At 44.9% G+C, this 13,681-nt stretch overlaps 2 long non-coding RNA genes across 2 annotated transcripts; one reads left to right on the top strand and one right to left on the bottom strand.

The window, feature by feature from the left end:
- Nucleotides 1-6,326: 6,326 nt before the first annotated feature.
- On the top strand, nt 6,327-7,296 carry LOC135818270 (uncharacterized). The gene is made up of 4 exons (XR_010553653.1): nt 6,327-6,525; nt 6,611-6,751; nt 6,899-6,965; nt 7,256-7,296. It is a non-coding gene; the product is annotated as an uncharacterized LOC135818270 (long non-coding RNA).
- A 1,775-nt stretch (nt 7,297-9,071) lies between these two features.
- Nucleotides 9,072-13,306, bottom strand: LOC135818274 (uncharacterized). Its single transcript, XR_010553657.1, has 2 exons — nt 13,200-13,306; nt 9,072-9,357 (listed from the first exon to the last, which is right to left on the bottom strand). It is a non-coding gene; the product is annotated as an uncharacterized LOC135818274 (long non-coding RNA).
- Nucleotides 13,307-13,681: the final 375 nt, after the last annotated feature.

Here is a 13,681-nt window from a genome sequence, read left to right as displayed (position 1 = left end):
TACAAGTCTGAGACGGGGGCGGATTGAAATGTTAAAAATATGTGTCAGCTAGATCAACCAATCACCATCAAGCCCGACACAAACATTTGCCCAATCAGCATTGAGCCCGCCAAAAAACATTTGACCAACCAGCATCAAACTCGCCAAAAACATTTTGTCCAGTCAGCGGCATGCCCACCAAATAATATCTCATCTTAAAGATTCCTTACATAATAAAGCCACTTTAGTGAACTGATACAGTATGCAAATAAGATCAAAGTCAAACGTGTGCAAGTTCTGAATCACGTGATCAAGTGAATAGGTTTCCCAACAATAGGCATCAATCAAAGATGTCATAAGAGATGTATCAGATGGAGATAAAATCAGCAAATTCGTACGCAACGTGGACAGTTGAGATGAAGACACCATCCTGGTCGACTCCATGAGATGCAGTACATATAGGAGTGGAAAATGCTGAGGAAGAGGTTCCATGATTCGACTGAACCTCAACCATGATACATTGCTACGAGGTAAGTAGGAACGCAGTTTACGTAGTACATCCACATTCGTATCGTATACTATGCAGGATAATGCTATAGCATAGTTTATACTCTTGTACAAACAGGATTTTTTCATCGCAAGTATCTGCTCCCGAAGAGGGTGTACGCAAAGCTGATCGGATAAGAGTTGAGTTTTCGAAAGAAAATGCAAAAGATGACGATCCACACCGCATAACCGCTCATGTACCGCGTAACGCTTCTTCATCAAACTACATCTCCTATGCACATCATCTTCAGGGAAGTAAATCACCGCCATGACAAGTCCACACGAAGAACACACGTATCTTCCTTCATGTAAAACATGATCAAGATGTTGACACTGTTTTTCCTCCCCGTATTGCTCTTTTTCTTCTTCTTCTTCTTCTTCTTTTGGCTCCGATCCATTGGACTGCGAGGACTGGCCCCTGGCCAGATCCCTTCTACATTCCGCAGTATCCATCTTCTACTTCTACATTCCGCTGTACAACCATTGGGGTAGATGACCTCATACCCTCGCCAACACGTCGACGTGTTGGCGAGGGTATGAGGTCATCTACCCCAATGGTTGTACAGCGGAATGTAGAAGTTGAAGGTGGATACTGCGGAATGTAGAAGGGATCTGGCCAGGGGCCAGTCCTCGCAGTCCAATGGATCGGAGCCAAAAGAAGAAGAAGAAGAAGAAGAAAAAGAGCAATACGGGGAGGAAAAACAGTGTCAACATCTTGATCATGTTTTACATGAAGGAAGATACGTGTGTTCTTCGTGTGGACTTGTCATGGCGGTGATTTACTTCCCTGAAGATGATGTGCATAGGAGATGTAGTTTGATGAAGAAGCGTTACGCGGTACATGAGCGGTTATGCGGTGTGGATCGTCATCTTTGCATTTTCTTTCGAAAACTCAACTCTTATCCGATCAGCTTTGCGTACACCCTCTTCGGGAGCAGATACTTGCGATGAAAAAATCCTGTTTGTACAAGAGTATAAACTATGCTATAGCATTATCCTGCATAGTATACGATACGAATGTGGATGTACTACGTAAAGTGCGTTCCTACTCACCTCGTAGCAATGTATCATGGTTGAGGTTCAGTCGAATCATGGAACCTCTTCCTCAGCATTTTCCACTCCTATATGTACTGCATCTCATGGAGTCGACCAGGATGGTGTCTTCATCTCAACTGTCCACGTTGCGTACGAATTTGCTGATTTTATCTCCATCTGATACATCTCTTATGACATCTTTGATTGATGCCTATTGTTGGGAAACCTATTCACTTGATCACGTGATTCAGAACTTGCACACGTTTGACTTTGATCTTATTTGCATACTGTATCAGTTCACTAAAGTGGCTTTATTATGTAAGGAATCTTTAAGATGAGATATTATTTGGTGGGCATGCCGCTGACTGGACAAAATGTTTTTGGCGAGTTTGATGCTGGTTGGTCAAATGTTTTTTGGCGGGCTCAATGCTGATTGGGCAAATGTTTGTGTCGGGCTTGATGGTGATTGGTTGATCTAGCTGACACATATTTTTAACATTTCAATCCGCCCCCGTCTCTGACTTGTATAAATACAGATGGTTGTCCTGTAGTTGAGTCATTCGTTCATCGAATACAGTGCTGATGAGTTGTTCTGCCTTCGCTTCCTGGAAGATGGATTCCCTATACGAGCGACGGGTGAGGAAGAATTCCGCTCTTCCTGCTGACCCTCCTCAAGTTGTGCTCTCTTCGAACGCAGTACCGGCTAAGCGTCGCTATGTGCCACCTGCTCCTACCAAGCTCCACAAAGAGATTGTGGTGGATGGGTTTCAGGAGGACATGCAACTGTCCTACAAGTCATCAGGTAGATCCTTCTACAAGCCTGGTTATAAGATGTACTTCCCTTCAGGAGCTCTACCAGCCTGTGGTAGTACGGCAACAGCTCGTAAAGATGCTCAAGGACAGGTTTACATCGAACTGAATGAGTCCACTGAGTTCATCATTACGAACTTGATCAAGACTTGTCCATCGCTCCGTGAAACTCTCCGAAGAGGACGTGTGGAGAAGATCAAGACCAACTTCTACCCATCACGCTCGTCCTACGGTCAGTGTCGGGTGTACATCAACGGTGAAAGCAAGCTAGTCCCGACCAGCTCGTTCGAACTGGATGTGGAACAAGATGTTTTCATCTACCCCGGGGCAGTCTCCCTCGACATTGACGAGCAGGCGTTGAAGGTACGTCTTACTGTTGCTCCAATCGTCTGCATCCACGTGGAGCCCAGATGTTTTCATCCTGCTCTGGACGCGCACATGACACTTTCTACCACGGAACTGAAACAGCTAACTGAGAGCTTCATATCATTATGCAGTGTCGCCGTCCAACAAGACGATCAGCTGGTAGAGAGCTTCCAATAAGTCTTTAATGAACTGCATTCTTTATCAGACAGCTGATCATTCATTCTTATCCTATCCTATTTGACTATATACTACTTCCTACTGCAATATATCATTATAGTCAAAACTTCTAGAAAACAAGTATGGGTGGTGTTGTGTCGAGTAATACATCCACGGAAGAGTGCTGCCTTGCCTCTTCTGATTCTAGCACCCCCCACTGATACTAGTAGGGTATGTGTTGCAGGATGTGAAAAGAATGGAATTGGAAAAGATGGGGCAGGGTGATTTCATGTGCGCACCATCAAGGAATGCGTCAATCATGACAAGGTTCCATCATGAATGTGAAGACTTCAAGACTCGTCATGCCTTTGACATGGACCATTTATTCGTTCCAGATTCACCTTTGTTTCACGAGTGGACATCTGCTAAAAATGTCGCAATGAAAAAAAAAATGAAAAAATAAAAAATAAAATAAATGAAAAAATCCAAGCGCGTTTTGTATGGTCATACCTCAAAAAGAAGAAGATTAAGTTCCAGTACGAAGCTACCAAGTCCGATTTGAACAAGGTTGCGGGGCTCGAGTCTCTCAGGTGCCGGTGGCAATTCATGTTATTATTATTATATTTATTTTACTAAGGTGTTTCCCACAGACCATGTGTTTGGTTAAGCTGCACAAGCAGCGCATTACTTTATCCCTTCCACTAATTGTTATCGGCCAATCAGCATACTCTCACCACCTCACATCCAATCAGCATACCCCACGTCACACTAACGTTACACAAACTTGTCTCAAATATGCGAAAAAATGGTACTGTATCATAGCAACATCCTCCTGGATAATGAACAAAATAACGATTAAAACACAACAACCGACAACAACCGACAACAACCCACAACAACCAACAACAATCAACAACCAACAACAACAACAGCCAACAACCGACAACAACCGACAACAACCGACAACAACCAACAACAATCAACAACCAACAACAACAACAGCCAACAACCGACAACAACCGACAACAACCGACAACAACCAACAACAACCAACAGCAACCAACAATCGCCAACAACAACCAACATCAACAAACAACAACCGACAACAACCGACAACAACCGACAACAACATCCAACAACCAACAACAACCGATAACAACCAACTACAACCAACAACAACCAACAACAACAACAACCAACCAACAACCGACACCAACCGACAACAACAACCAACAACAACCAACAACAGCCAACAACAACCAACAACAACCAACAACAACCAACAACAACCAACAACAACAACCGACAACAACGGACAACAACCGACAAGAACCAAGAACAACCAACACCAACCAACAACAACACCCAACAACCGACAACAACACCCAACAACCGACAACAACCGGCAACAACAACCAACAACAGCAAACAACACCTGACAACACCTGACAACAACCGACAACAACCAACAACAACACCCAACAACACACAACAACAACAACCAACAACAACCAACAATAACCAACAACAACCGACAACAACCGACAACAACCGACAACAAACAACAACAACCGACAACAACCAACTACAACCAACAACAACAACCAGCAACCGACAACAACCGACAACAACATCCAACAACAACCAACAACAGCCAACAACAACAACCAACAACAACCAACAACCGACAACAACCAACAACAACCAACAACAACCAACAAGAACACCCAACAACCGACAACAACACCCAACAACCGACAACAACCGACAACAACAACCAACAACAGCCAACAACACCTGACAACAACCGACAACAACCAACAACAACCAACAATTACACCCAACAACAACCAACAACAACCAACAATAACCAACAACAACCAACAACAAACAACGACAACAACCGACAACAACCGACAACAACAGCCACCAATAAAATCAACAACGACGACGATAACGACGACAACAACCCACAACAACAACATCAACAACGACGACGATAACGACGACACCCACAACAGTGTCCGGTAATGTGTGGTAGAGAATGGCAGTCAGCCAGACTGAGTACAGTTGAACATGTATAATAATAATAACACATTTCGCGTAGTTGAGCACTAAATAAAGAAATTCAGTGTTTTTCCCACTTCTGTCTTGTGAGCATCATCAGCAAGGTGTAGTAGCTGCTGATACTGATTTGTCCTCGAGTGTCGAGCTGCACAGTTTCTTCCAGTCTGTCTTGTCCTCTGCTTGTTGCCGGCACCTGGAAAGGTCTTCCATGGTCTTCATGGGCACACCCAGCTTATTCAACTGAGCGAGCAGACTTGTGGCTAGTGTCAACCTTGGCCGCCCACGGGGTGCTTTGTTGCCCTTGTCCAAAGAGACGCTCATGGCTACTTAGGGTGGCGTGTCCGTGTCCGTCTGTAGCACATGACTGGTCATTCGTAGTCGCCTACATGCAGCTGTGTCATGTATTACTACAAGAACTCAACCAAGTCCTCAGCAGTCATGGAGTAGCGGCAGGTTAGGCAAGTAGGGCTGGGGGCAGAACTGATCCACTCCTTGATACAGTGGAAGTGAAATTCATGACCACACTCCAACTTGGATAGAGGACGATCCAGGGCATCCTGACAAATCACACAACTGGACTCATGACTTATTGCTGACGAGTCTACCTTAGTAGGCACTACATTGATGTACTGCAGCTCCATGGGGTGTATTGCCTGGTCTTGATGGTGGTCACCGTAATACACCCCGTTGAGGTACCACTGATAGACACCCTCCTCCTCCTGAGAGATGAAAGCAGGTCCATCTTCCCTATGCCGAAGGTTGTATCGGTACCACTCCCGTACACGATTGTTACCTTCCCTGTATATAACCGCTGGCGCATTCTCCCTGTGGAGCCTTCCTTGGTGATACCACCGTAGAATACAGCATGTGGCGTCACAATAACTGGCTGCAGGACCGCCGGCTCTAGGCGCCGTTGAGGTAGTACTCGATGCTACCCCGTCCTATCCAAGCCCGTTCATTAACGCGATGAAGGCGACCTTCATAGCACCAGGCGGACACTCCCCTACTATCAACAAGAGCTGGTCCGTCCTCCCGATGGAGTCTACCATCGACGTGCCAAATTTCTTGCTGCGCGTTTTGATCTGCCACCTCCACAACAGTTCTTATTGGCGTCCGCCTTTCTATTAGTAAAGGACCCGTGGTGAGAGACCACGACCGGTCGTCCACGTCTACACCGAATGTATCAGCCATATCTATTTACTGAGAATAATGTAACAACTCCTCCACAAACGCTTCTACATCTGACGTCTTCTTCATCCTGGTTTTTTCCTCTTGGTGGTTTTGGATAAGAGTTGAAAAGTCCAAAAGGTCAACTGATGACCTTTGCGTTACTTGGTATGATTGGGTTTTAGCGGATGATGTCGGTATGCAGCTGGGGAGCGAATTCGACAGGAAGAAGGTAAAGGTCTTGCTTTGCGGTTCACACCTTCACTTCAGTATCATTACAGTCCAAATGGCTTTCACTTGTCACTGTAGCGTTCGAATGTCAGGGGTAATACCCCTATTCCAGCACCTGAGGCGGTGCGTCAAGCGCCGCCTCTTTCTCATCATATATTGTGACAAATGGTAAGTGTGCAGTGCTCCTAGCTCTCTCCCCCAACAAAAGAGCTCTATGACACTGTGCTTTCTGCGGTTTCTTTCGTTTTTACAGTGGAGAAAGGCTGGTGGGAGGCCCAGCCGTGGCCGCACACCTGGCGGGTGCGGCCCATCTAACCCGTTACTGGGAGGGCCGGCAGGTCGGGCTGCTGTTGCAGTTCGACTACCGGGACGCCGTGGAGCGTATTAGGACCCTGTAAGTAAGCACTGCTCTGTCTACATGTATACTTATCCCCCTCGTTATAGCGATACTTACTTGTTTCGTATCCTCTTGTCTTTAATACCCTGCTTCCGTATTCGTGACACTAATAGTGTTTGTGTGCGCTCATGCTTGGTTTTACAGATGATGATGATGTATGAAGGTCTGGACCTGCCGTCTTCGGGATGTGCCATTTGTTTCAAAATTATTTGTAAGTACTTGTAACAGGCGTAGTGTAGTAACTGTGTGTGTAGTGTAGTAACAGTGCAGTCGTAATGTGTTTTGTGATGGTCCTGTGCAGTCGTAATGTGTTGGGCTACTGAAGTACACTGCATGAAGGGGTATGTGTGGGTGCTTCGACACATTCTCGTGCTTCCTAAACCCTAGATATGTGTATAGCACTATAACCTAGATGTGTGTGTGTGTGTGTGTGTGTGTGTGTGTGTGTGTGTGTGTGCCCGCGCATGCATGCGTGTGCGTGCATTGTGTTCTCTTCTACAGACTCATCCAAGTCCATTTAAATAAAAGTGCATTATAGTAAACAGTATTGTGTTTTGTTACAGTGAATATGTGGGGAATGGTGGATATGCCTTAGTGTGACTGGATACGTGCGGGTTGTGACTCTTTGCTGGTCACTCTGGATTCTCCAGTATAGATTCGGTGCAGTGCAGAGGGGATTTGCGGTGCGTAGCAACACTGCTTCACTGTGACACCCCTTCAATAATTGTTTTGATGCATGATACTCCGGGCGTAGCCGGTTGATTCTTACTGTATCCCGATCAAAATAGAAATATGCATCTAATGCACCTGCATGGATAGTAGGCATTTCCCAAATCGGCCGGCCGAAAAATTCGCCGAAGAAAGTGGTTTTGAAGAAATCACCCATCTTTTCGCCGAATTTTCAAATTTCGCTTGTTGAATTCGCCGAAAACCGATGTTTCAGTGCTTCAACAGAGTGTGTGTAAATGTACATGACGTAATGGGAACGGTGACTTCAAGTACTACGTTGAGCCGAGTTCTGATCTTGGGGCTCATAATATGGCCGAATTTGAACATTCTCTTAACCGATCGAAAAGCCGATTAGGCATGCTCTGCATGGGCAACTTGTCAATCAGTGCACATCTACGATGTGCAAATAAAACGAATGCACGGAACGTGAGCTTGTTTGCTGCACATCTACGAAGTGCGAATCAGGGAGTAGTATAATGACACGTGTACTAGTACACCTTGTGTTGCACTGCGTCTTTTCCACACGCATAGGACCACTGAAGGTCACACGCTCCGCGTGCGTATGCACGCATGCGCAATATGTCATTCACTGCATGCAATGCACATCTACGATGTGCAAATCAGGGGATAGTACGTATTTTACTACTCCCCGGTGCGAATGCACCGAACGTGCACAAGTGCACGTTCGCCATCTATGGCGAAAAGAACCTTAAGAATGACATTTATGGCATGCCAGGGGTCAAAGGTCAAACTCTGGGGGATCCCGGGGCCAGACCCAGCACGACCGACACAGTGTGCCTTATTTGGACCAAAGGTCAAAGGTCAAAAAGTGTGCCAGAACCTGCCCCGCACTTACTACTGACACCTTCGAAATGTGTTCATATTGTTTCCATCTAGCTGCAATAATGGCTTTTTATAGTGCAGGTGTCAAATGACACTGGTTGGCCGTTCTAGGTATACATACTCGCCATCATGGTACCTCATCAATTACAAATCAAAGGTTTATGGCAGACGAAATAGGAGGCAAAATTAGGAATAGTCACAAGATTTGAGCTTATTCTGATTAGCCATATTTCGGTAATTCCAAAAGTTTGACTCGCGCGGTGTCAAATGACACCGTTGGCTGTTCTAGGGTTAAAAGAATTCAGAACTATTACAGCCTACATCTAATGTATAATGAACTCAGATGGAGAGCCAAGGATTGAAATCAAGAAGTAAGAACCAAAGCAAAAATATATCCACCACTGGACACAAAATTTAATAGTATTCTAGCAATTGCAAACATTCTTTTCTGAGATAACCGGGTGAATAAACACCGGGAACCAGAAGCTACCTAAGAATAACTGGTGTGGAATAACTGTTGCGGCATCTACCTAATCCATTAAAGAAATCGAAGTACTGTGGAATAAAATACGTGAGATGTGTCCAGTTCATGTGAGAGTGCCGTAAGATAGAACACATCACCAAGCAAGGCGGCGGGTGTGTCGAGGAAAACCAAATTCTTAACGAGAAGAGTAGAAAAGACAATCGAAAAATATCAATGATGTTTTAAGCATGTGTAGCCTAAGGAGTTGTGTGTGTGTTTGTGTGTGTGTGTGTGGGGGGGGGGGGGGGGGTAGAGGAGTAGGATGGGATACGAGAACAGTTGGTGTCACGCTATGGTCATACATGTATATGTTATGATGTATACAAAAGTGTGAGCAGGTGACTGATGACACATGTCTAACCCGAAACCTTCAAAACACGAAAATCTTGTGATCCTGGTAAGAGGAAACAGCTACTAAGCCCTCACTTGTCACGCAGACACTTGTCGGCTTGTACAGCTCTCCTTTTCCAAACTCAGCCAGTGGTGTGTAAGTTTCTGTGGCATATACCTGCAGAGAACATGGACAACACTGGTGAGCGTACAGGAATAACACGTATTATAGATGGTTGATGCCTGGTAATGCATGGATGATTGATGGTTGATGCATGAATGATGTATGAATGTAACATGGATGATGTATGGATGATGTATGAATGATGTATGGGTAATACATGAATGATGCATGGCCAGTGCATGAATGATGCGCAATTGATGTATGGATGATAGTAATCTGCAAGGTATGGGTTAGAGTGGACATACAATGAACATGGCAGGGGCGTCGGAACCGGTACGGCAGGTGCGGCCAATGCCGCACCAATAATTATCGATTTTTTTTAGACGGGAACCGGCCTCTTGTACGGGCAGAAGTAACACAATAATACAGTTAGGGATTCCAGTCAAAATTTCAAATTCATAATTCAAGCTAGCTTGTTCTTGGACAATGTCACCGAGGAAATGAGAAATCCTTTGGTACCAATTTTATCAAAATCGGTCCAGGCATTCGAAAGTTATAGCCATTTTTCTACAGCGAAATGGGTGTATTTTTCTCTGGCGATCAAATGGGAAATCGGCTCAAAACATGGTCAAACTACTGCATAGCCACCACCTAGCTACATACATTTTCACACGAATCAGATGAAATTTTGTCAAAGTTTACAGCCGGCCTCTTATCCTTGCCTTGAGCGGATGACATATGCACGCTTCGATTCGGCGAACCTACCCCTCTTCTTCACACGGCTTTGGCCGACAAGAACGTCAAGTCACCAGCACGGCTTTGGCCATTGCCGACAAGGACGGCAAGTCACAAACACGCCAATGTTGATGTTGCCGATGCCGTTTTCTGCAGAGCTTGCAAGTTGCGAACCAAATCCAGAAGACGCTGTCAATGGGAGCTGGGATCAGGCTGATCATGGTGAGAGATACTGCATCAGCTCCAACACCAACCAGTTCGATCGGTAATGACGGCAGCTCACTGTTCTCCGCCAGCGCACGAGTCGTAAATCCAAGCCGCCGCCTGTTCTCCTTGTTCCTCGCAAACAGGAGATAGTACAGAATCGTGTACTACGTCGTGCTCACTAGGCACAGTGCAATCCTGGTCTTCGTGCTGCTTGATACTCGCGATCAGCTGACTGCGCTGGGGGTAACACCTAGTTTCTAGTGTAGATCTACTCTTCTTCCTCGCACTTGAAAAAATCGCCATGTCGGAGGTGCTTTTAGTCCTACTCGGCGCACTCAAAATTTCAAATTTTGTTGCGCTGCTCTACCTTGCTTGAGAAAAACACCGGCATGGGTGATTCCGAAAGGTTTGTGGGTGCTGGAGCTGAAAATCGGTTTAAGAATCCCCTAAAATGCCATTTTAGACTTGAAAATCGCCTTCAATTTCTTCTTTAACTGATCGCAATGGCCTAATTTCGCCGCACGGCGCTCAAAACCCCCACATTGGACAGCTGAAAACCTCAGGAAGCCACTGGTGACTTCAAAAATCCTCCAGAACTAAGGATATCCCAGCGCACTGGCCTAGAATGAGCCGTCATCGCGCGACCAAACTTTTGTGTGTAGCGCGTGGAGAAAGTCCTCGAACCCAGTCGGCCAGATCCTGGAACCCCTAATACAGTCATTTCAATTTTCCAAGTCGAAATTCTAAAAATCTATTCTACGTTTTTTGCAGGCCTCAAAAAGGTGTGTGGTATCTCATGCGTGCATAAAAAATGTACGGTACGCTCTACCGTGTGAACCTTTGTACCAGAGCATGGACGGAAGTGGTAAATCATGTACAGTGCCAGTGGCAGCAGTTTATTGTTTACTGACTCGAAGAAGATGGATGGTTACCCCAATATAGGAGATGCTCCTTTCCAACCCAGGTCGCATGACTACCCAAAGCGAGCCTTCGGCCCGTTTGGGGTTAGCCAAGTAGTGTTCCGTAGAAACCTTGTTGATGGCTTGTCGACTCTTGTACAGGTACCATGTTTTACATCGACAATGCGGTGTATCATCAGCATGCATATTCGTATTTCTCATATTATTCTGTAGCATTAAAATACGGCCTTTTAGGCACAATTTTCAAAACAATTTCACGGGGAGGACCCCACACTTTGGCCGCAGCAATGTTAAACTGCTTCCGATGCCCTTGCATGGACATGAATGTTCATTTTATTCTGCATGTATTTCACCCGATGATAAGACAAGAGAGTATACTAGTGAAAACTTTCAAGATGTTCAAAAGCCTGAACTGTGTCCTTCTTCTCAGCATCAATACAAAGTAGACTAGGGATTTTCCCTAATGAGTTGAATACTCTGATCCTCTGTACTTGGGAAATGTCAGTAACAGTGCCGTATTTTCCGGAGTATAAGCCACACTGGAGTATACGCCACACTGGAGTATAAGCCACATTGGAGTGTAAGCCACACTAGAGTATAAGCCGCACTGGAATAAAAAGCCCCATCTGAACCATCTGAATCATTTGGCACCAAATAGAGTCATCTTTCCCATTAACCACTGTTGATTTGATCATCTGTGTACAAGCCACACCGGCTTCTCTTTGGATGTATCACTGCTGTCTAAAGTGCGCCATATACATGTCGCGAAATGACTTGGGTCTTTTTTTATTCCTCGCGATATATCACCAGGCAAAGAGAACAAGAGTTGAACTACCATTCGGATTGGGAAGAAGAAGAAGAACCCAAAAATCCATTATTCCAAACCGTTCCTCGTCCAATATCACTGAAAAACCCGCGAAGAACCAAACTCACGTGGCAATATTTGCCACGTTCAAGAAATCAGATCAAATACGTGTTACAAGTGAAACCGCAGTGATCCACCGGCACAAATACATGGTGGGCACAGTACAGAAAAACAATATTCATCACTCAGACTGATGTCATGACAATACTACAGATAATAAGGAATATGCAATAGGTGTGTAAACCACTTTGCTACTTCTGAAGTATGTTTTCATTCATTGAAAGGTGAATAACCGTCAAACCAGCAACATGGAGACAGTTGTGGTCAGGGATTCAGTAACATTACCTCAAACAACGTCCTCTTACCCCGGCGTAAACTGAATCCACCACAACATGGCACGTATATTTCAAGTACAGTAAAACCTGTCAAGGCGGTCACTCGGATAAGGCGACCACCTGTCCTAGAAGACCACTGCAACCTGGACCAATTGATGCTATTTCAAGTCAATTGACCTTGGATAAGGCGACCACCTGGTAACAGATACCACATTTTGAAGGTCCCTTGAGTGGTCGTGTTAGACTGATTTCACTGTAGAGATGGGCTTCGAAGGCATACTCCTATACAAGTACTTAAATTCTACTTAAATTGATTAGGCATTTCTCTAAATGTCAATATGCAAGCCAAGCATACAGTAAGAACGCAGCTACAGCACGTCCATGATTTGGTTGTAGCATTGATGTGTGTCCACTGTATTCCTTGCTCTGTTCTCCAGACATTCAGCACTGCACCCAGTCTGAGTATGCATGGACACTAGGTAAACCCTAAAGCATATGTGCCAGAGGTCCCATTTTGGAAATCATGCTAGTACTAGTATTCATTGCAAGCTTACATGTGAGACACACTTTTATACAAGAAAGTAGTAGAAGAGTAGAATGTACCCTTGTTTTTTGAACTGTAAGAGGTAATGTACTCTTGCTTTACTAACGTACTCTGTGCATGCAGTGTACATCACTTTCTGTGTTCATATCAGTGTTGTCTGAATATTGTACTGACCATGAATCACAGACTAGCAACAAACTGACCATGCTCCACTGTTGTATATGTACTGGGTACTACTCTCTGCCTGTAGGTATTTAGAAAGAAGAACACGACAACAAGCTCTCCCTTACCATAACACGTCCATTGCCATAATCTGTGACTAGTACATTGCCATAGGTATCTGTAGTGACATGTTGCGGGTACTGCAGCTGACCAAAAGCGCTGCCCTGAGACCCGAACGAAGTGATATACTCTCCATCGACGGTCATCACCTATTGCAGGAATAAAAAAATTGAACATTCACACACACCACGGTGGTGACAGCAAGAGTATAGATATAACAGGAGTGTAAGAATAATACTCCAACACACAGTGCATAGCTACTATCATTATGACTGCAGTGATGATAAGGTTACTGGTGTGCAACTGTAAAAACTCAAAACCTGAGGTAAAACATGGACCTGGCACCAACATTTGATTACTATGTATGTATTTATTGTAGCACAGACACTGTTTGGTTTGTGACATGATGTATAGACATGATGTTTAAGAGTCTAACTTCACATCAGCCTATACACTCCTCCACTAAAAAGGATAAGTTAGGCGAACATGG

The sequence above is a fragment of the Sycon ciliatum genome, chromosome 5 (genome assembly GCF_964019385.1).
Source record: "Sycon ciliatum chromosome 5, ocSycCili1.1, whole genome shotgun sequence".
NCBI lineage: Eukaryota > Metazoa > Porifera > Calcarea > Leucosolenida > Sycettidae > Sycon > Sycon ciliatum.
This window is presented reverse-complemented; position numbering and strand designations above follow the sequence as displayed.